The sequence below is a fragment of the Pelophylax lessonae genome (genome assembly GCF_965119305.1).
Source record: "Pelophylax lessonae genome assembly, chromosome: 12".
Lineage (NCBI taxonomy): Eukaryota > Metazoa > Chordata > Amphibia > Anura > Ranidae > Pelophylax > Pelophylax lessonae.
The window spans coordinates 96,606,521-96,630,130 of NC_138779.1; positions in this window are offsets into that span (position 1 = coordinate 96,606,521).

The following is a 23,610-nucleotide window of genomic DNA, read 5'->3' on the forward strand; positions in this document are numbered from 1 at the left end:
ATCATATTATAGCACTGAAAAATTTCGAAAAACTCACAGGGCCCTTTTTGTTAGACTCATGTGATGTGCAATAAAGTTAAGAAAAGAAAAAATAGCAACACATTGCACTGGCCCTACACAATGCACACTAGTGGACGTGCATTTATAGAGCACATAACGCACACCTACTGTGAATGGACCCAAAGGTGTGCTGGCAACATATTTTCTACATTATACTGGAGCCAATGCCATACACATGTATTTACATGTATTTATCTCCCTCTTTATACATCCAAAATTGTGCTTACTATTTCAGCTGATATTTGACATTGAGTGGTATAACTAAATTCACTGTCGTCCTGGTCCAGGAGGAGAAGGTGTAGGGCTCTGTACTGCTGTGTTGTGTAGTCCGGGTAGTTTGCAACCTGGCGCTGGCTCAAAATGTTCCCCAGTGGGTAAAACTCACAGACACTGACCACTAATGTAAGGAGGGCACAGACACTAATTACCAATACAGGGGGGCACAGACACTAACCACCAATCTATGGGGGGCACAGACACTGACCACCAATCTATGGGGGGCACAGACACTGACCCCCAATGTATGGGGGCACAGATACTGAACACTAATATAAGGGGGCACAGGCACATCCACCTAAGGGGGCCCAGGCACTGATCATAAATGTAAGGGGGCACAGGCACTGATCATCAATGTAAGGGGGCACAGACAATGATCATCAATGTAAGGGGGCACAGACAATGATCATCAATGTAAGGGGGCACAGACACTGATCATCAATGTAAGGGGGTTCAGTCATTGATCACGAATGTAAAGGGGCACATACACTGATCACCAATTTAGGGGGCACAGACACTGATCACCAGTGTAAGAGGGCACAGACACTGATCATCAATGTAAAGGGGCACAGACACTGACCACCAATGTAAGAGGGCACAGACACTGATCATCAATGTAGGGGGGCACAGACACGGATCATCAATGTAGGAGGGCATAGACACTGGTCATGTAAGTAAGGATGACAGAGACTCTGACCAACATTTTAGGTAGGGCACAGACACTGAATCCCAATGAAGGGGGAGCACAGACACTGCCACTAATTTAATGAAGCACAGACATTGACAATGATAGGTAGGCTGAGACTAAATGTTACCATGTTCCTTTAGTCCATGTCCAATATCCAGTGAAAACTTGCCACAGCCACTCTTTGCCAAGACGCGCTCATTATGGCCCATATGCCACATCATTTTTTCAGGTGCTGATTTAAGTCTGTGAGAGTCTTGCTTCTGGCGTAGTAATCATAGCAAATTTTGTGGGCACTGTAGGAATGTGGTATATATGTGTCATATACAGGGCTTTTTTTTCTCAGAAAATAGGTACAGGAATTCAACCACAAACCCCCAAATCCCCCTTCCCCCACACACACAATCTTCAAATTTCACTAACAGGAGTGTATTATGTACAAAGTGCACAGTTTGGGGGGGTTGCACACAGAGTGCAGAGTTCAGGAGTGTGCTACATACATAGTGCAGAGCTTAGGGGTGCACTTCATATAGAGTGCAAAGTTTAGAGGTGCATTACACACAGAGTACAGAGTTTAGCCTTCTTCCTCAGCTGTTTACCTCTGCATTTCCATCCACATCTCATTTTCACCCCTCTTCAGCTCTGACCTCTGCATGCAACCCCCTCTCTTATTTCACATGTTCTCCCCAGCTCTTTAAAAGCTCCACTATCTTTCACATACAGTTGTGTTCAAAATTATTCAACCCCCACTGAAATTGATTGTTTTGGCCAGTTTGACATTGATTTTGATCATTCAGTCATCCTGCTTACAATTAAATCAAAGAGGCACGTGTAGGTCAGACAAATATAACATTTATAATGAAATAACCACAAATGTCTTTTCTGTGCTCACATCATTATCAGTTTTATTCAACCCCCAAGTGACATTCAAACTTAGTACTTAGTACAACATTCTTTTACAGTTATAACAGCTTTTAAATGTGAAGCATAGCTTGACACAAGTGTCTTGCAGCGATCTATGGGTATCTTCGCCCATTTGTCATGGGCAAAAGCCTCCAGTTCAGTCACATTCTTAGGCTTGTGCACTGCAACTGCTTTCTTTAAGTCCCACCAGAGGATCTCAATCGGATTTAAGTCTGGTGACTGTGATGGCCACTCCAAAATGTTCCAGCCTTTAATCTGCAACCATACTCTAGTGGACTTGGAGGTATGCTTGGGATCATTGTCCTGTTGAAAGGTCCAACGTCTCCCAAGCCTCAGGTTTGTGACGGACTGCATCACATTGTCATCCAATATCTCCTGGTACTGAAGAGAATTCATGGTACCTTGCACACGCTGAAGCTTCCCTGTATCTGCAGAAGCAAAACAGCCCCAAAGCATGATTGACCCCCCGCCATGCTTCACAGTAGGCAAGGTGTTCTTTTCTTCATAGGCCTTGTTCTTCCTCCTCCAAACATAGCGTTGATCCATGGGCCCAAACAGTTCTAATTTTGTTTCATCAGTCCACAGAAAACTTCTGTGGTTTGTCCACATGACTTTTGGCATACTGCAGTCGACTCTTCTTATTCTTTGGAGACAGCTAGGGGTGCGCCTGGGAGTTCTGGCATGGAGGCCTTAATTACGCAGTGTGCGCCGTATTGTCTGAGCAGAAACTTCAGTACCCACATCTGACAAATCTTTTCCCAGTTCCTCAGCAGTCACACGGGGACTTTTCTCCACTCTACGCTTCAGGTAGCGCACAGCAGTTGAAGTCAGCATCTTCTTTCTGCCACGACCAGGTAGCGTTTCAACAGTGCCCTTTGCCTTGAATTTGCGAATGATGCTTCCTATGGTGTCTCTTGGTATGTTTAACATCTTTGCAATCTTCTTATAGCCATTGCCCTTCCTGTGAAGAGTAATCACCTCTTCTCTTGTCTTCCTGGACCATTCTCTTGACTTCACCATGTTTGTAACCACACCAGTAAGTTAGTTTGTCTAGAAGGAGCTGAGTATCACAGTCATTTTAAAGCTGCCTAATTGGTGCTTTTTAGGCTTTATTGCTGCTCCCTGACATCCACAGGTGTTTTCAATACCTGATTGAAAACACTTCAATGAACCTCTGTTCTTCAGAGTGGTAGTCTTTAAGGGGTTGAATAATTGTGTCAATGAAGAATTCACAAAAGAAACATTTACTTACAAAACCAATTGATGTCATTTTAGTTGCATATGGTTCTTTAAGAAGTCCTTGTAGGATTTCATTCTGAATACAATTACAAATGTACACTAAATTCCCTAAAACCCTTTAAAGCATTGGGGGTTGAATAATTTTGAACACAACTGTATCTTACTTTAGTTGCTGTATTAAGCTAAAGCACCCAGTCAGCTTTAGTACCTCCCCGCACACTGTATTTTGCTCCGTCTCTCTCACACTCAGAGAGATCATCCAGTGAGGGTATAGGCACCTGCATCCTCTTGTCCCTATCCTGCACTCAGTGGGAGCCACTCAGGATATCAGATCTGGGTGAGCCGTTGGGAGACAAGCTGTCACTTGTAAACACTGAAGCCGGACTTCTGTGTTTACAAGTGATAGTGGTGAGCAGAGAGCAGAGGGCCTAAGCCAGAAGTGGTGGGACTGAGTTTAACCAATTTCTAGCTGAAAAAAAGCCCTGGTCATATATAAAGTAATTAGACATAGGTTTTATTTAACCACACCCCTTTAAGTACATCTCACTGTTAGGCCATACCCACTATTAGCCACAGCATGCTAGTGTGCCACATCACTGCTTTACTCAAGGTGCCCCAGGTCTATATCAATCCTAGGTACCCCCTGTGTTAAATTGGAACCTTTAAGAACATTGTGGGTTCAGATTTTGTTTTAAGATGGTGTACAGTACCTTGCTTCATGCTGTAGTAGACAAGTATACAATAATACCTATGGGCCATATAAAAAACTGGGAGATTATATTTTTAAAGTAGAACTGCATATTAAAAAAATATTTTGTTTCTCACATAACTGGGACGAGTTAGAACTGCTGTCAGGTTGGTATTAGTATCTCTGTCCTTATTTGGGGGAAATTTTATAATTCTTGAAAAGATGCTAAAAGAGTGGGGAAAATGTAGACATACAAAACAGCAATATCATGATGAGTCTTGTAGCTCAGCAAAAACTGTAGCACACCAGATGTCTGTAGAATTACAAAAAAAGAGGCTACGAGTATTGGGATATGCCAGTAAGAATTACAACTTATTAAAATTAAAGTGGTGTTAAATCCCAAAAACAAACATTTATTTCATTGCAGCTTTCTAGATTATTGATGTTGTGGTTTATTTCATTTTCTTTTTTTGGTTTTTATTTTTTCTTTATTTTCACCTTGTGACCTGGCCAATACATTTTTTTAATTTCCACTTCTTTTACCTAACCAAGCTGTCCAACAAAAGTAGCAGTTAGAGGGTTGAGACAAAGCACTTAACAACGACTTAGGTTCTTACAAACGTTTATTGCTTTATGTAAAAACGTTATCCCAAAAAGTAAAATCCCTTCCTTTAGTGCCCGTTCACATACGAGCGACGCTACTTCGCACCGCGACCTCCGAGGTCGCGGTGCGAGCAGCGCGGTGCGACCTCGGAGCGGCCGCCACGGACTTCATAACATTGAAGTCTATAGCGGTCGCCTCCTGGTCGCCCCAAAGAAGCTCCGGACCCTTTTTCTAAGTCGGAGCGACTTGTGTCGCTCCTATTAGAACGGGTCCGCAGCTTCCCTATGGGAGGCGACCTACGGCCTCACAGGTCGCCCTAGTGTGAACCGGGACTTAAGTGCTTAATAATTATTATCTTTTAGATTTCAGCTTTCATTTTTTTAGTCAAGTCCATCTAAATCTAATAGCGCATATCATACTAACCTAATACTACCCCAGTCTCCACAGACTGACAAAGCTGCTGTCCAAAGGTGTCCCCATTGCTCCTCCTAGGATGAGAAATGTGTTACTGACAGATTTACCAAGTAAAAATAAAGGGGAAAAAACCCTACAAATAAAATTAATGCAGCCATCATATTTGAGAGTTAGTAAGCTGCAATATAATACTTTTATTTTCTTGGGTTTAATACCACTTTAAAACACAAAAGAACAAGTCTTTATCACAGTACTCACCATAGAGAGGTAGGTGTCGGAGTCATACAGCTCCATGTTAACCATATGGTTGATGCCAGCCTCATTGTGACAGCCTCACGTTTTGAGATACCTGGGACTCCATTTTAGCATTTGGTGCTTTTGCATGAGACAAAAAGTATTAGAAAATCAGCAGTTAGCAGAAGATGTTCAGAAAATAAGCAAAATATACAGAGATGGTACCATTCAAGTACTGTTGAAGCCAGAACTCTGCTTGGAGTCAAGAATAGATATGTACACAGCAAAAGAAGTACAGCCCAGGAGTCTGCAGACTGAACTCTCTCTTTTCACTTTCAATAAGATAAAGCATGCTAAAGTAATGTAAGGCTGTCCACTCTAAGACAGTAGGAGGCAACCACCACTGAACCTCAGGTGGCCAAAGCATTTTTAGTTAATGGACTTGGACAGGATCATTGAAAGGTTGAAGGTCAACGTTTTTGCAAACTATTTAAATCAGCTGGAGCAGACTCACACATGGCTTGTCTCTTTAACCAGGTGAATGTCTTTTGAACACCCAAATGTGTCCCACTCCCATGTGGATTCTTTCTGCCACAGAGAGGGTCAGTACAACCTGCCAGGTCAGGTCACTAAAAAGTCATGGGGGAACATTACATCATACTACCCCCCAGGAGGTTATTGGATTCTGATATAATAGCTTTGATCTTTCTTTGGAACTGAGCCACTGTCAAAACGGTATAATTTCTATTAGTGGGGCAACCACTGGATCTTTTCTCTGTTCTTTTCCCAGTTATATGTTCCAGTGCTTCCAAAGCATGCAACAGTTGCCTGATTTCCCTAGGTGGACCCAAGTGTGCAGGGCATTCCTTCAGTATCTCAGTCATCAGATGTCATTAATGCCCAAAATCACCTGCGGCCTTCCCATCCTGAAGGTGTGCGTGATCACTACACCCTTCTGGCTAACATCCTACCCTCTATTTTTATGAAGGTCTTTCCAGCTACATCTATGTTGAGGTCAAAGGCAACTGTCAATGATATCCATGTTTTATGCAGGCTCATCTACTTGTTAAAGTATTGTTAATCACCTGTGAGTCAGTATTGATGAGTCATTCGATCTTGACCATCAAAGCATCCACATGCAAGTGGAAGTGAACCACCACATATATGTTTCATGGATGTAGGGTTGTTTCACTTTATTGCCAAACTACTTGACTCCTAGCAGCAGCACCTTCTAGTTTAAAAGCTTCCTCTGTGTATCGTTGGGGCAGTCTCTCTGGAGGTTGACAAACTCTACAGCCCCAGCCTAGGGGTGGTGACATTGAAATGTTCAACTTCTCCATGAGAGGGTATCCACTCCTCACCCGTCAGGGGAGTATTTGTGGTTGTTTTAATGCACGATAACTCTGTCTGGAGCTAAGCCATCCCTTCTGCTAATTTCTCAATGATCACAGAGTTGTCTATTCAGTACCAGGTGGGACTGTTGGTTTCCCACCTATGACAGCCAAGCTATAGTTTCTTATAGTGGTTGTGGAACTTCAAATTAGGGTTTTATCTACAAAGTATATTTCTCTTGTAAGTTTTCTCTGGCCTATCAGCCAGTAATCTATCCACAAACTATTTCTCCAGCCATCTGTCTGCATCGTCTGCATCATCCCAGCCAGGCAATCTTTCTCAATCTCTTTTCCCTAAAGCAAATCTTTGCTGCTATATTTTGGACCTCCAGTACATACTGTGGAATGGATTCTCCCACTCTCAGCTTTCTGCTGATGAAGTGGGTGCTAAGGTCCCCTGATCTTGCCATTTGGAAGGTTCGGGATTAACCTTCTAAAATGCATAAAGTATAAAAGTGCAGCGCAATTATGAATAATGTGTTAAAGTCCACAAAATCCCAAGAGATTCGAGAAGTGCACGTGGGAATGGAAATCAAACGGAACCCTCCACCAGTGTGATATATACCGCGCTCACCTTATAACAGTCAATAAGCGCCTGTGTTAAAGGTATCCAGATGGCAAAAAGGGCTCCCGCACTCCCTAATACAGGAATCTCCTCACAGCAAGTACTCCCAAGTAAGGTTCCAGACAGCCTGATAAGGGATCTCCGCATAGAATACACACTCTGGCAATGACCATTTAGCATTAAAAAGACAGGGGCAGGATCTAAGTGCTCACTGTTAAAAACTTTTATTCAAGAATACATATTATAACACTCACATTGAGATGATAAAATCCAGCACGCTTGCTGCGGCTTCCTGGCTTCATAAATAGGAGAGGGTGACTCCACCCCCGCTGACGAAGTCCCACTTGGATGATACGCATATGGGAGGTGGAGCTGCCTGTCACCCGCTGCCATCCTCATACATCTTTGAAGCCGGAAGCTGCAGCAAGTGTGCCTGCACCGCTCATGCCATCCGATTCACTGTTACAGGCTGGATTTTATCATCTCAATGTGAGTGTTATAATATGTATTCTTAAATAAGCGTTTTTAACAGTGAGCACTTAGATCCTGCCCCTGTCTTTTTAATGCTAAATGGTCATTGCCGGAGTGTGTATTCTGTGAGGAGATCCCTTATCAGGTCTGGAACCTTACTTGGGAGTCCTTGCTGTGAGGAGATTCCTGTATTAGGGAGTGTGGGAGCCCTTTTTGCCATCTGGATACCCTTAACACAGGCGCGTATTGACTGTTATAAGGTGAGCGCGGTGTATATCACACCGGTGAAAGGATCCGTTTGATTTCCATTCCCACGTGCACTTCTCGGATCTCTTGGGATTTTGTGGACTTTAACACATTATTCATAATTGCACTGCACTTTTACACTTTATGGATTATTCTGGATAATAGTGCTTTATCTGTAGTGTTCAGCCTGCAATTTCTTGTTTTTATTATCTTTTTTCTGTTTGCGCTGATTGTTTTATTGCTATTGTTCCTTCTAAAATGGCGAGTTCTACCTGTTGAGTAGGTAGGAACCTATATGATTACATAAAACCCTATAATCTCTTGACCCAAGTCCTGACTTGGCCCTGAGTTGGTAGGTGTTGTGGCATTAACCCCGCCAGAAATAAGAGGGTCATTATTGCAGGGTGGTAGGCTGACTGGTTATCACTGAATATTACTTCTATGCTCTGCCATCGCTTTACTCTATTACTATTGACACATACTACTTTTACAAGCTCCTCTCACATCTTCTAGCAAATTCTGGTGCTCCAGGACTGTAAGGGTGCAACAAAATGCTTGCACTGCTGAACCACAGCTACCAAATATCGAATGCTTGCTGTGTTGCGATAAAAAGTTTTGGACCTAATCCAGCACCCAGCACTCAAAAATATGTGTGTCTTTTGTCTCTTAGATAATATACAATATGCTTATTGCAAGATAAAACCTGCTTAATCTCTCCCTTGTATATTGTGACCTACCCAAGCTGCTTGCATACTCTCCAGCTACTGAACAATATTAGTGGCTATTGTCTCTCAAATAAAACACTTTCATGACTATTTGAAGATAAAACCTGCCTTGTGTGTGCCTCTTTTCATTTGCAGCCTCGCCAAGCTCCTGCCCCACTCTCTAGTCACTGAACAATATTAGGAGCTATTGTCTGTCAGATTATACACTTTCAATATTATTAAAATATAAAACCTTCCTTGTTCCTCAGTTTTTGTATTGCAGTAGTTTAGCCAAGCTGCTTGCATACTGCCCAGCCACTGAACAATATTTGTTGTTATTGTCTCACAGATAATACACTCTAATTTGTTATTGTAAGAAAAATACCTGCCTTAACGCTCTCTTTTTATTGTGGCTTAACCAAACTGTTTACATGCTGACCAGCCACTGAACACTGTTTGTGGTTATTATCTCTCAAATAATAGACTCTTATATTTATTGCAAGATAAAACCTGCCTTGTTTCTCTATTTTTTATTGCAGCTCTCCTCCAAGCATAGTGCCCAGCCACTGGAAGATATTTGCGGTTATTATCTGTCAGATAATGCACTCTTAATATTTTATTGCAAGAAAAAAACTGGCTTACTGATCTTTTTTTATTGTGACCTAACCAAACTGCTTACATGCTATCCAGCCACTGAACACTGTTTGTGGCTCTTGTCTCTCAAATAGTACACTCTAATTTTATTACATAATAAAACCTGCCTTTTCCTTTTTTTATTTGCTGCCTATTTAAGTGATTGCATACTGTCCTGATGCTAGCCAAATTCTAGCAAACACATACGTAGGTCTATATTTTGAATATTTGAGGAAAACAGTGTTCATGGAATGCGGGGGTTGTAGTTTTACTGTGTTATTGTTGCGGAGAATAGGCTAGTGGGTGGGTTTTAGTAGTAAGTACACAGGGCAGATACCACTTCATTAAAAATAAGCTTTGCTGTGTAATGCCCCCAGAGTGTGTCTGCCAAATTTGTCCTACTGGTTAAAGTTGATGCATAGGCAGAAGATAGAAGCAAAGTCAATAGGCAACAGCTTAATCTGGTAAGAACTGTACTAACATTTCAAACTGTGCAATGTTACTTTCTGGCAGCAATTTATTTTGCTGGGGAATATAAGCCATCTATTTCCAGGCTGCCCTACTGTGTTCTTGTACTGTTGCCATTGACTACAAGACATAATTGGTACCAATAAAGTATATTCTAGCTCTGCTGTACCTGAATCTGACACTCCCTTTTCCCTGCACTGCCTTTACTAAGCCATATAAAAAGTTGACCAACCTCCAGCCTAATTCAGAGTTCAGTTACATGGGATTTATTATAAATGGACAGACATTATTTACTTTAAACAGTCACATTGTTCACAGTGCATGTACTGTAACATGACCTTGTGATTCCCTGAGTATTACATTACTTATTTGTGTACACTTACTATTTACAGTACATCAAGTCATTCCCCAGGTTACCTTTGTGTCTAGTCGATATAGTTAATAAATGACTGTGGGATCAATAATTCATGGAGATTATTTTACTTAATTAATAAATTATTTCTGAATGTTTTACTAAGGCTTGACAAAAGCACCAAACACCAAAACTGACCAGTAGCAAACCCATTAGACATGAAGACATCAACACTGCCCACTGCAGATATGTATTTGTCTACCTGTAATTTGTTAAACATTTAAGTTCTTTAAAAAATATTGTAGGGACCCGGTCTTAAGCAGGAGCATCCCTAGCTAAATTTAATGGTGTTTACTAGGCCCTGTTTAAACTTAGGACATAGATTATTTTTTGCCTGCTGCTGTTGAGTTGTCTCAATTTCTTAGTGTGAGAAGTAACCATGTGTTGGGTTATAAATATCTGTCTGCCTTGGCCAATCACTGAGGGTTTTATTCCACTGATGTGAGCAGAGGGGATAGAATAAATATTCAAGGCAGCCTTAAAGAAGGACCTTTCTCTCCCAGGCTGTTGCCTGTTGAGGATTTTTTGCTTTCCTTCCTGGGCTTTGGCTTGGAGATGATACCACATTGGGTAGGACTTTTTTGGGGGTCTGGACCCAGCCAAGGGCACAAGCCCAAGCCCAAATAATTTATTCTGGCCTGTTTCAAGAAAATGGTTACCTGTCTGGAACATATCCAGACAAGTATGATATACTAAAGAAGAGCTGCTGCTAGATGGGCATTGCCTCATTATTCATCTTTTTAACTTACTTGTGATTGCTTCCATACAGAGGCGTACCTAGGGTCTCCAGCGCCCTTGGCGAGGAGCTGTATCGGCGCCCCCCATGACCATGCCAACCTCCCCCCTTCCTCAATATTTCCCTCCCCCTTGCCATCTCCCCTGTTCCTCAATATCTCTAGCCCAGCCCCCTTTCCAACCTCTCCCCCTTACTCAATATACCCGCCCACCCTTCCTGAAATCTACCTATGCAATCCTCGTCCCACGCAGCACTCACAGAGCCAGCTGTCCAATAAAGGGCTATCCTTACTTGCCTCCCTCCCTGCCGTTTTGCTTGTCATGGTAGGGGAGCGGAGGGGGGCATCCGATGTCTGGCGTGCTGTCTGTGTCATGCTGAGCGCCGGGTAGTCACGTGACACCCGGCGCTCCTACGCAGACCGCGAGGGGGAGGTGCTCCCCCTGTATACTGTGCAGGGATTTTTGACACCCTAGGCCAAACCTCATTTTGCCACCCACCCTTCCCCCCAATTGGCCTAGCCCCTGACTCCCCTACCTTTGCCCTGCCCATGTAAACAGTGGAGACTACACAGACCTACCTGGTTCCCACTTTCACCTACCTAACCACTACACTGACCTACCTAACCACTACCCTAACCACTACACTGACCACTAACCTATCTAGCCACTACACTAACCTATCTAACCACTACACTGACCACTACACTAACCTACCTTACCACTACACTGACCACCCTAACCACTACACTGACCACTACAGTGACCACCCTAACCACTACACTGACCACTACAGTGACCACCCTAACCACTACAGTGACAATGCAGAATGACCAGCGTGCCCCCTTTCAATGCACAATGACCAGCGTGCCCCCTTTCAATTCAGACAGACCAGCGCATGCCCCCTTTCAATGCAGAGAGAACAGTGTGCCCCCTTCAATGCAGAGAGATCAGTGTGCCCCCTTCAATGCAGAGAGATCAGTGTGCCCCTTTAAATGCAGAGAGATCAGTGTGCCCCTTTCAATGAAGAGAGATCAGTGTGCCCCCTTCAATGCAGAGAGATCAGTGTGCCCCCATTCAATGCAGAGAGATCAGTGTGCCCCTATTCAATGCAGAGAGATCAGTGAGCCCCCATTCAATGCAGAGAGATCAGTGTGCCCCCTTTCAATGCAGACAGACCAGCGTGCCGTCTCCCTCCCCCACCCCGAGACCAGTGAACTTACCTGCAAGGATGGGGGGGGCGGTGCCCTGGCCCTGCGCCTCCAATGCAATGGCCGCTACTGCTCCTTACCTTTCCATGGCTTCCAGGCTCCATCTTCGGGCTCCTCCAGCCACCCAGCCGCTCCTCAGTATCCCCCGCTGGTCCACAGGCACAGCCGCTGTATCTTCAGTGCACTCCACCATCCATGGTGTCGGCACCATGCACCGCCCCTCCCCTTCCGACTTTCTCTGCACTTGAGAGTTGCCGGGCAGTGGGAGGACCAATTGGCTGCTGCGGAGGGGTGGACCTTATAGGAGGGGGAGCCAATAGGACACCGCAGCACAGCACACTTGGGCCACCGCGAACAGGCAGGGTGAGTGACGCTGCCACACTGGTACTGCTCAATCAAGGAATGGCAGGCTGCCTGGGGGCGCAGGCTGAGCGCGGGGTGGGGGAGCAAAAACGAACACTGCCAACTGTTAACACATTGATTTTTTGCGCCCCCCCCGGCCCTGGTGGGCGCCGTTCTCCCCAACCCCATGGTACGCCCCTGCTTCCATAGGGTCCAAGAACCAATTACTATTATTCCAATTATTCCTAAAAATATTAGGGCCAACAATAGATGCTCTTGAAGGATCTATTGTAGCCCTACTGGGAGGCTGCCACTGAAGATATTAAAGCCACTGCCAATTTGTTGCTGATATAAGAAAGCCTAGGTTATTTTGCTATTTTTGGGTATCTTGTGCCCTTAACACTCTCTCCAAGTTTATTGTTAAAAAAAAAAAAAATACAAAAAGATTAAAGTGATTGGCACCCAATTGTGTTGAGATGTTAAAATGCTAGCTTTCCAAGCTTCTTGGGGGTCACCCCATACTGTCAAGGAGTTGGTTGGCAAATATAGTGTATTTCTTGTATAGGAAGGACAGAGAGGGTAGAAGAGTGGGAGGGGTATATCCTTATTTTAAAAACAATGTAAGGGTGGTAGAGGGGAGTAACATTGTGAATGGGACGAAGGGGGAAGGTGGAATCCGTGTGGGTAGAACTCAGTTGAAAGTAAGTGGGAAATGAATAGTAGGGGTATGTTATAGGCCCCCCAACCTGAAGGAGGAGGAGGAGGAGATGGACCTTCTATCACAATTAGGAATGGCAGCGAGGCAGGGAAATGTCATCATAATAGCGTACTTTAATTATCCAGATATTGACTGGGCAGAGGGGACAGCTCACTCATTAAAGGCCCGTCATTTCATGAATGTCTTACAGGACAACTTTATGTCTCAATTGGTGGATTCTCCTACTAGAAAGAATGCATTGCTAAATATATTAATTACAAATGATCCAAGTCTGATCTCAGATGTGGCAATACGGGACAACTTGGCATCTAACTATCACAGGATGATCACATTTAGTGTAAACCAAAAGGAGGCACGAGGGAAGCACAAGAACTCTAAATTTCAAAAGAGCAAACTTTTCTGAACTATACTCAATACTACAGGGCATCAATTGGGACCTAACCCTAGAAACATTGAACACGGAGGGAAAATGGGAATGCTTTAGGAACATATTAAACAAACGTATCACACAGTGCATTCCAATGGGCAATAAATATAGAAGAGTGAAGGTCAAACCTGGGTGGCTAAACCGTAAAGTTAAAATTATTTTTGGAGAGAAAAAAATTGGCCTTTAGGAAGTATAAAGCGAAGGGGGCATTGTCAGCTTTCCGACAATACAAGGAATGTATCAAGAAATGTAAGAACGAAATCAGGGTGGGTAAAAAAGGCTACGAGAGACACATAGCAGAGGAGAGTATAAAAAATCCCAAGGAATTCTTTAGATATATTAACGGTAAAAAGGTGAGGTCAGAGCACATTGCCCACATAAAAAACGGTGAAGGGAGGATGGTTACAGATGACACAGAGAAGGCAACTATACTAAATGCCATCTTCTCCTCAGTTTTTGCACAGAAAAAGGAGGGGTATACTGACCATAATAGTATTGTTAGTAGCACATCACAGGACGTACCGCTGTGGCTAACAGAGGCAGGAATCAAGGAAAGACTTAAAAAGCTTAACACAAACAAATCACAAGGACCAGGTGGCTTACACCTGAGAGTCCTCAAAGAATTTAGTCGGGTTATAGCTAGACCATTGTCCCTAATATTTGCAGACAGCATACTGACAGGACCTGTACCAGCTGATTGGAGAAAAGCCAATGTGGTACCCAGCATAGGAAAAAACTATTCAGTCTCAGGGAGTGTAAAAGGACTCATGGCCACACAATGAGATTGGAAGAGTAGCAGTTTAACCTTAAGCTGCGTAGGGGGTTTTTCACTGTCAGGGCGGTTAGAATGTGGAACTCTCTTCCACAATTGGTAGTATCAGCGGGGAGTATTGATACTTTTAAGGGACTACTGTTTAGCCTCTACAACCAGCAGTGAGAGGTAATCGCCACAAAGTGACAGGAAATCGCCTCAATAGTTGTCTGGACAGTGTCTCCACTGGGAGATATCAAGTTCTAATTTATGATCAGTACAAACATAAAATGTTGGATTCCCCCTCACTTTCTGTCCCAGTGACAACAATAAAAAAGAAAACAATAAAGATTCTAACCCTACCCCATTGAAAACTATTAAAAAGTTCCTCTTAACATCATGGCAGAATTTTATTTGAAATTCCTAGCAGTAGCATTGTTGTGACGTAAGGTAACTTGTCACTTTATATCATCACTTTCCTATGACTTTACATTACCTGCCATCTTAGTGGGCTGTAGGAACATGCCTTTAGGTGACAAAGAGGTGACGTTGCCCTGTATAATTATTGGCTATGTTTTTTTTATATCATCCGTAGCAAATAGTCATCTCTTAGAAGGGTATTAACATATTATTACAATATACTAACACAGGTAAGGGCTAATAAAACAAGAATGTTTAAGTGTAAATAAGATGACTGTAACAGCGGGGTGATTCTTAAAGTGTCAACTCTGCACAGTGGCATCACTAGGGTTGGTGTTACCTGGTGCGGTAAAACATGGTGTCACCCCTCCCCCCGGGGTGGGGTGGGGGGCTTGATACCATGTTGTCCTGCGGTTACTGATAGCAAAAATCCCCCCCCAAAATCCCCCCTCCTAGCACAAATCTCCCAATACTCTCTCCTAACACAAATCCCCCCTCCTAGCACAACTCTCCTAATCCCCTTTCCTAGCACAAATCCCTTCTCCTCGCAACAATCCCCCCCAATCCCCTCTCCTGGCACAAATCCCCCCCAGTACAAATCCCCCCAATCCCCTCTTATAGCACAAATCTCTCCTCCTGCACAAACTTCTCATCTCAGCACCAATGATTGTTACCCCCCCCCTTTCATTGTGTGGAGTTCCCCTGGCCTGTGAGCTCCCCCAACCCCCAACTTACTTGGTAGGAAACCAGGTAGAGGTGCGGGTTGTGCTGCGCTCTTTCACTGCTGTCAGTGGAGTGCTCTTCCATAGAGCATATGACACAAGATCGGTCTGTAAACAGTTTGATTACCCCACCCTCTATCTCCTCCAATGACCGCTCATCTCTCGGCAGCAAGGAATGAAGCAAACACTGGAAGATGTAAGAGCGATCCTCTGTCGTATGCTTTATGGAGGATCGCTCTGCTGACAGGAAGGGGGAAACACAGCGCACACTCCCGGCTCTTTGAACTCTGTCCTCTCCTTTTCAGATTTCACTGCTCCAGGCTGCTCTCCCCTTGTTCCGGCCTTGTGTGGGGATAAGGTGAAGGCACTCAGTGGCCAGGCACAGCATCCATGAAAAGACCCGCCTCAGGGGGTACAACTAAAATCAGCACCCCCTCTAGATCCGGCCATGGTGTCACCCCCTCTGGCAGGTGTCACCCAGTAGCGGTCTACACCCCCCGCACCCCCATAGTGATGCCACTGTGCCTGCAGGCTTCAGGATTGATGACATATACTAATAGCATGTTACTAACTACTTATGATATACTGTATTACTAGTAATTTCTATAAAATGCTGCTATCCATCCCCTTTATAGTTTCACCAATCCTTTTTCAGCACATTGCTACTGTTACTGGTCATCCGTACCAGCGAATGGACACGTAGGCAAAATCCTTCCATCCAAACGTTCTGGAAACTCCATAAACATGTATGTGTGTATTGTTATGGTATGGATTTAGTAGACAGCCACAGCATTCATGGCTGTCTGACAACTCGAACAGTGAGTGCATTTAATAGGATGCAGCCACTGCCCTGTCGATAATTTTCCAGTCAGCTCAGCTGATTTTTGTAGCCGACTTTTGTCGAGCCAGATGGTACCGACAGGGCCACCTATGGCTTCATATATGGATTGTGATTGGCATGCTTGGGTGTAGAAATTTATACTTTGACATCAAAGGTTTCTCAATCTTTTGAACCAGCAATGCTGTCACAACATTGGTCCTATAGACATATACGGTAGAAGCAGGCAGCTCCAAACATTTACATTACAATGTAGTGTGGTGGGCCAGGCAGGGTTGCTGGTGCAGTTACCACCTCACCTGCCCCTATTACTTTGCTCACATAGTTACCAACATTTGAAAATAATTAGGAGGGATACCTTTAAGCCCACTTCCAGCAATGTAGGTGAGTATTTGTTGCTTCATAAGGTATGGGGAAAAAATGGCTAGTAGGATACGCTAGAGGAGTGGAAAAAAATAGGTTTAGCCCTGAGTGAGGCTTTAAACAGAACAAGAAAAATCAAGCAAGCATAGTGCACTGCCCATCCACCGCTAGCAAGTGTGGCCATTAAGGTTGACATGACTTTATGGTGTATGGCTAGTAGTGTGGCTTTGCTTTGCTATAGTTGAAACAAAATAAGGGCTGTGGGTGAACTTAAGAGAAAGTGAGAATAAAGAAAAACACCATTACAAAGTTATCTGGAAAAATTTGACCATAATTTACTTTAAAATGTATGTGTGATGTTTTTCCCTACCCGTTTGCAGAGCCTCTCCTAGCTAGTCGGGCCAAGATAATAGTAATATTTTTGGGTGAGCATTAGACTGATAGTACTGCATTCATTCAGTGCTGGGTATTGAAATGGAATGCAGCAAGTTATCCTGCACCTGGCATCCCACTGCCACTCTTAAGTGGTGCCAAGTGCAGTGCCGGTGCTACCATGTCATGGACATGCAATAGTGTCTGCAGCTTACCTACTCCTTCATGTCTGCATTAGAGGCCAGACTCTACTTCTGGCTGCTCTTTATCATCTCTCCTCCCTGTTTGGCTCCACCCCAGGCCATTCCAGGAAGCCTATATTAACAAGTGCACTGCAGGTCTTCTTTGCTGTTCAACAGTGTTTGTTAGTGTGTTCCTGTCTGCCGTGTGCTTCATCTACCTTTCTGTGTACCAACTTTGGCTCGTCTCTGACCACTCCTGTTTGCCTGTGACCCTGACCTTTGGCCTGTCCCTTGGTTACCCTTATCTGCATGTTGCCTCGACCTCGGCCTACCCATCACTATCCCTTGTGTCCTGAGTGGCTGCTTCCCCTCTCTCCCTACGGAGCGTGACCCGGGGGACCCCAGGGGCAGCGACCTTGGCCCAGCTGCAGCCAAGTCCATCCTCACCACTAGAGGCTCTGGTGAACACCTGCTGGGTCTTAGACTCCGCGCCCTGGGGAATCTTGGGCTCACGTTTCTGTCCATCCTCAGCAGTCAGCTACTGGGTTCACTACCTTGCGGTGCACTCCTGCCTCCAACAGGGTGCAGTGGTCACCTGGCCACAGGTGACCTAACATACCATAAGGCAGCTTAAGCAGCCGCCAATGGCTCCCGTTGCTGTGTCTCAGCCAATGACTCAGGAGAGAGAGACTGGGAGAGCCACTGCTCTAATGCACATCACTGGATCAGGATCAGGCATGGGTAAGTATTGGGGGGGAGTTGCACACTGAAGGTTTTTTTACCTTTATGAATAGAATTTTACAACCACTTTAATGCAACACCATTACAATGTTATCTGGAAGTCATTGACCATAATTTACTTTAAAATGTATGTGTGATGTTTTTAGAGACAGTAAACTGTTTTTTTTTTTTGAGTGTACAGTGGTACCCGATTGCCACATACATCTACAATTTTTTACCAGAGCTCATCAGAAGCCCCAGTAGTTACCTGACTGTCATTGCAATCAAATAGTTTTAATACCTTCTGAGGCACTGACCTGAAACAAATATACATATTAGGAGTTATGAACCAAACTTGTATGCTACATCCTGACCCCCTCCCATCCTGCTGTCCTTTGAACAAGCAGGCCACCTATCACACTAAGTGGCCAGAAGGGAGACATGCAAAGGGAGGGGGGGGGGGGTGGAAATCATGGTTAGATCAGCTGTAGCCAGAAATTGCATGAATGCAGTCCAGAGCAATTTTACCATCTCATAGATGCCATAGTTTAGTACTAGAATTGTCATAATTACTGTTTGTGTGACAAACAGTGGGACATGTAATAAAGCTCCAGTTTACTTTGGTTAAATCAAGTATCTCTGTGCAGGTATTTTCAATAGCTCCTCAGGGGAACCTTGTCAGACTCTTTCTTGGGAGGTAACTGTTTTTTGCAGAGCATTGCAATGTGAAACAAATGACCAAATTCTTAAAATAAATACAGCTACCCGCATATGACGAAGTAATGTCTGGCATGTTGTCAAAAACAACTCACAAGAAAATTTCTGTCCTTAACTTCCACATTAAAATCTGGTTCAATCCTGAACCAATGAGAAAAAACAGTACCTGGACCTCCTAAGATGTCACTAGGTGATTTATGATACATAATTGTATTGTGTACTCTGTGACTCAGCAAAATCTGGCTATAATGATTCAGCACTATTTATTACTTCTTCATAGTTGTCTAATAGTTGAACCTGCAAAAATAAGTTGGGATTTTTCAGATCCAGAATGGGACGATATCTTCTTTTGCTTTAAGAACTCTGAATAGGTTTTAGTGGAAACACTAAAAAGTGAAGTCCAGGGTTGCCCTGTTAACATAGGCCAATAGCTGGAGGGATCAAAGGCCCAAGGTTACTCTGGTACTCTGGTAGCGATTGGGGTGATGCTTCCCACAGTAGCAGGGTCTTCCAATGAAGCCACATGTTATTCTTGTTTGTATGTCCACAAACCGATTCTGAGTGTGAAGGGACTATAATCTGGCTGTAGACCACTTGCCCAGCTACCTCTGCCTCATCAGGTGTGACTTCTCTGAAATGCCGATAAAGTGAAGTAGAGAAACCTGTCTTTCCTGGATGTGTTCAGGTACGCCGGTAGCTATGAAGTAAGGAATAAAAATAGCATGTTCCTGCAACTGATCATGGTGAATAAATGATCACTCCGCTAAAATACAACTGTAAGATGTGTGGTCAGCATTACACTGAGCTCCCCTACTTTCAGAGGATAGAGCATGTGGGAAACATGATCTGAGTTTTGTTGTGTATAACCATTGTGGAAAAGGAATAATGACTTTGTCACTGTGCTGTTTTCCCAATGTAACACTTAGAGACAACAGAAAATGAAATTAAAGTGATTGTTAAGCCACTATACTATGATCATGCCATCCCCTCTGTTTTATAATGCTATGTGTCCCTGTGCCTGTGCTGTATAAAAAAATGCTGATTATACCTTATCTCAGAGCGTCTCCCGGCGCTCACGTGATTGCTCGGCACTCTCGACACAATCATTTGACCCTTATATATTTCTCTGGCCTGTGACTAAGCAGAAATTTGTTTCCATGACAAGTAATATGTTTTCACCAGTGTAATAGTTGGAGCATATAGCATGCAAACAGAGTAGTTAAGATAAGATAATGGTATAGTAGGATGGGTTGTAACTTGTAACTGATTACACAACAGATTGTAGAATTTATTTGTTTTCTATTACACAATGTATATGTTACACAGCAACTCAGAACCAGGTACTGTATGTCAACTGTTTATACCACGTTAAGGAACACTCAGAGAATTTATGCCCCTGCCCCTAATGAGTGATATTTGAGATATTCCATTTATTAATTCTAATTCTCCTATAGTGGTACCAGCCAGTTCCTAAAATGTCTGTTGTCTCACTAATGGCTGCTCACTTGTAATGTATAGAACCACATGGACATGATGCTGTATATTTTCCAAGGCTGCTTAAGATTCAAGGTTAACTCCACTTTCATGGGGAAAAAAAAATAGCAAATAAAGAAAAAATATGCATACAATTATGACACAAGGCATATTGTAATTGAATGTTAATAAAGTGATTGTAAAGTCTCACTTTCTTTAAAAACAATAGTGGTTGCCTTAGAACTATGGGGATCCAGCTTCAGGGATAGGAGGATTTTGGTGCATTCGGACAATAAAGGAGTCTTATATGCAATTAATTGCTTGTCCTCTAAATCTAATCAGGTAATAACATTGTTGCGCTATTTGGTACTCCTATGCCTGAAGCTGAACAATTGGTTAAAAGTGAAACATATTTATGGTACATCAAACTGTATTGCTGACACTTTGTCTCGTTTCCAGATCAGTCGTTTCAGAGAACTTCTCCCGAATGCAGACTTGGTGGGATCCCTTTGCCAAAGCCATCTATGGAATCTAATTTAGAGCCGGTTTTTGCTGCAGTAAAATTGTCGGTGGCTCCGCATATGTGGGCTGATTACTCAGCTGCATGGTATAAATGGGTATTAGGTCTATCACCAACGCCACCTTCCGAACAAGTGGTTTTAGCCTTTTTGGGATCTTTAATGAATTCTCATTTGTCCTACAACCATATTAATAAAATTTTAGCAGGAATTTCCTTTTTTCAAAAATTTCATAATTGCCCAAGTTGCAATAGTTTTTTCACAGTAAGACAGGCTTTAAAGGGATACAAAAAGGTAACTTTTTCTCCAGACACACGTAGGCCTATTTCACTAGAATTATTAGAAACTTTGTTCGGCCTCTGCTGCGGTCTGTTTTTCGGATTTTGAGTCACGCCTTTTTTTTCGGCAGCATTCGTTTCATGTTTTTTTACTGCTTTATGGATATCCAAATTAGTAGCTAATAGCAGAACGAGTCATACAGGTCTCAGATTTAATGAGGTCATTTTGGGAATGAATAGAATATCAGTTTATATTAGGCATTCGAAAACAGATCAATTTGGTAAAGGTCATTGGCTACATCTGGCTGCTTGCGGTGATCCTGTCCTGTCATGTGTCCATGTATAGTAATTTCTAGATACTTAGCCTATAGGCCTAGTAGTTTTGAGATTTTTTTAGTTCACCAGGATTCCAGTCTGGTGACCAAATTTCAATTTTCTTCTGTCTTGAACCGTTGTTTGAATCATTTAGGCCTTAGCGATTTAAACATTACTACCCATTCGTTTAGAATAGGAGCGGCCACGGAAGCAGCCAGATTTTGTCTGGAAGAATTTATTATAAAACGTTTGGGTAGATGAGAATCGAAAAGATTTAATTCTTATATCAGACCTAATCTATCTGTTTAATTTTAGGTTCCAAACTTACAGTATGGATGGTGGGACATTCCTTAATGTATTGGGCTCATAAGCGAGCATCGCAGTGATGTTATTCCGAGAATTTATCATTACCAGATGATCAATTTCATATTTTGTGGAAAGGGATTCGAGGCTTGCAGTGGGCAAATTTTCCTTATTTGATTTCCAGGTTATCTGATGCTTGGCCAGCACCATCCATACTGGTATTACATCTTGGTGGAAATGATGTTGGAGCATTAAAATCTCTGGAGTTACTATTTAGAATGAAAAGAGATTCATATCAATTCAAGCTGTTTTTTCCCCAATTGTATTATTGTATTTTCTGAGATAGTACCACATCTAAAATGGATTGCTTTGCCCGAGCTTAAACCTTTAGAGAGAACAAGGAGAAGAATTAACCATGCAATGGCTAAATTCATGCCGTTGATCTGTGGTTTTTCTTTTCGCCATGTTGACCTCGAAGGCGGTCTTCCTGGTCTTTACAGACAAGATTGGGTCCACTTATCGGAGGTTGGTTTAGATATCTTTAATGTGAGCCTACAGACCTGCATAGAAATGGCCGTGGGTTTGGGTTGGCCGGTTCTAGTTTTCAACTAGTCATGGCGGGTGGGGACTTTTGGTGTTGGATAATATTTGAATTATATTTTCGCTTGAGTTCTGTGACTAAGCGAGATTTATTTATTTATTTATATATATATATGTTGATATTTATATTTTGGTTGAGATTTAAATATGGATGTTATTTGAATAAATATTTAATTTAATATAAAAACCAATAAAGTGCCGTGGCCATTTCTATGCCAGAAAAATGATTTTGTCTGTGTGTGTTTATTCTTGCATTGATAAAGTCATAATAGGTTTTACTTATGCATCCTCCTGTCCCATGGAAAGAGGGCACAAGAATTAATGCCCACAAACATGGGACTGGGGATACTACAATATATAGTATTTAAAAAAAAATAAAACATTTAGGTGAGGTAATTTTAGGACACGGCCCCTTTAAGAGTTCAGCCTTCGCCTCATGTGTATTTTGGCGTGAAGGTTGAAACTCGCGTACCTTTGTTCATTCCCTATATAATAGGGTCCACTGAGGGAGTCTCTCACAGTTGACTGGAGGCTGCCTGGCAAGCTTGCCTCCCTCCCACTCGTCACAGGCACTCTATGTGGTATTGTCACCCTTGATGCAAGGGGGGACTTTTGGTTTTGGATAATATTTTAAATATATTTTCGCTTGAGTTCTGTGACTAAGCAAGATTTATTTATTTATTTATATATATATATATATATATATATATATATATATATATATATATATATATACATATATATATGTTGATATTTATATTTTGGTTGAGATTTAAATATGGATGTTATTTGAATAAATATTTAATTTAATATTAAAACCAATAAAGTGCAGCGGCTATTTCTATGGCAGAAAAATGACTTTGTCTGTGTGTGTTTATTCTTGCATTGATAAAGTCATAATAGGTTTTACTTATTCATCCTCCTATCCCATGGCAATCTGCCGTTCTGTCTGCCTCAGGATTGATCCGTGGGTCCTGGCAGACATTGGGCCTGCCGGACCCGCTGATTGGCTCCTGCTGTGTCCATTCACAGTGGGAGCTGGTCGCTGGCAACCCCAGACCAGGAAGAGTGAAATCACAATACAGGTAAAGAAAGGCCGCTCCGCTGCAGTAAATGTACGTGGGGCGGTCCAGAAGAGGTTAATCTGTGGATATTTTTTTTGCAGAACTACAAACAGCTGTCAATTTTTAGCTGAGATGATATGTTGGCATCTTTACAGTTTGAGAAAGACTGCATTGGGCATAAAGGGTTAGTTTCAGTGCTGGCCAGGATGACCAGGGGACAATAAATCTACAGTACTAGGAGAGCTAAATAAATTCCCCTTACTGCACAGCCTACAAAGGGGAATGTGTGACTCATGAAAACAATACTGAAGTTTCCTCCTGTGCGTCTGATGTCAGCTATTCTTGTTTTCAAATGTCATAGAGGGTACAGGGTCAGTGTGAACAATAACCTACCACCCTTAATAATACAGCAGTGGATTTGTGTTATTTTCACATGCACACAGATTTTTGATGTTTGATTTGCCTCATTAACCCCCCCCCCCCCCACACTCAATGGAACACGCTTTCACTAGCAGGCAGAAGCATAGGCT